This window comes from Zonotrichia leucophrys, chromosome 11 (genome assembly GCF_028769735.1).
Source record: "Zonotrichia leucophrys gambelii isolate GWCS_2022_RI chromosome 11, RI_Zleu_2.0, whole genome shotgun sequence".
NCBI classification, from domain to species: Eukaryota; Metazoa; Chordata; class Aves; order Passeriformes; family Passerellidae; genus Zonotrichia; species Zonotrichia leucophrys.
The window spans coordinates 8,938,594-8,940,129 of record NC_088181.1 but is presented as its reverse complement, the minus strand read 5'-3'; positions in this window follow the sequence as shown (position 1 = coordinate 8,940,129).

The window sequence follows — 1,536 nt, the reverse complement described above, 5'->3', positions numbered from 1 at the left end:
CCTTGTGTTTGTTTTACCTCTGAATCTCTGACCCAGAGAAGACCTGTGGTTTGTGCCTGCTAAATCCTTCATCCCTCTGTTCCCTAGGAAGACCCTACTGTGAAATTTCTCTATTTATCTTTGTCTCTCCAGTAGGATGAAGAACCCTTGTGAGGTGCTGTGCCTGCCTCTTGTGAGGCTGAGAGTACCAAACCAGGTTATTTGCCAGGCTTGTTCTTGCCTGGGGGATCTTTGATGTCTTTCCTGTTCACCTGCTCTCTCCTCCTGTCTGCAAAATAACCCCAGATCGCAGCCTAGGCCAGTAAATCAGCTGGGACAGTTTAGATCAGAAGGTGACAGTTTAGATTTGAAGGTGTCTTGTCCAACCCCACTAAAGTTAGAAGCTGCTCAGTTAGACCTGGTTGCTCAGTGCCTTGCTGGGGAAAGCTTTGACTATTTCCAGGACACAGATTGCACTATCAACATTTGATTACCCCGTTGAACCTTTTTCCACCTTTGTTTTCCAGAATTGTAGGATATTTTCCTAACCAGCTGAATTGTCCCTATTGCAGCTTAACTACTGCCTCTAGGTTTGGTGGTTTTGGATTATTTTCACTGCACAGCTCTGAGAGGAGTGGTTCAATGTGTAAAAATATCAATATTCACTCTTCTCTGCAGGCTGAGACTGAAGTGCCCTCAGTATTTTGTGAACACAGGAGAGTGGAGGGAATGAGTTTCCTGGTCTGTGTCCTTGCTCAGTGGCCAGAGGGGTGGCAATGCCCCCAGGGCTCTCTTTGGCAGCATTTCTCTACGTGAGCTGGTACTTTTCCCTAATTCTGTTATCCTGGCAATATGGGCATTCCAAAGGAGGGATAATGTAGTTCTGTGATCTTCTGCAGCTAACCTTTGCTAAAAAAAGTTCAGTGATCAATGCTCACCTCTCTGAAAATGCTGGTTTTGGCCACATCTTCCTGTCTTGAAAGCAAATGAGAAGGAGAACAAAAGCCAAAGAGCATTTAAAAGAACCAAGGAGCACTGGCATGTGCTGGGAATGAGGTCACAAGATTGGTGTCAAGTGAAATGCTGCCCTTCCCATGGCCGAGATCAAAGTCACAGTGCTCATGCTGATCATTCCTGCATCCCATATTGCATTATGCTGCACTAATTTGCCCTGCACAGGAGAGCTCCTAACTGTGTCAGCAGCCTGAGCTTCGGCTGGGGGAGCTGAGGGTCTGAAATCACCTCCCGTCCTGCCCAAGAGGGACAAGCCAATTGCAGCACCGGAAAGGGAGGGTTTTTCCACAATTGATGCTTAGAAAAGATCCTACATTGTGCCCCCAAGGGGTGTCAAAGCAGAGAATCTCAATAGCAGAATTGGTGGTTTAGTCATCAACTGCAGGTCCTCAGGGCAAGGCTGTGTGCTTCTAATCCAAGCTGCCATTCAGCTCTCTGTATCCAGGGAGGCAACTGTGAATTATTGTTCCAAAACAATCAGCTGTGAGAGTCAACAGATACCAGCTTAGTTATGAGTGCAATTCACCCAAGCATTGCAACCTT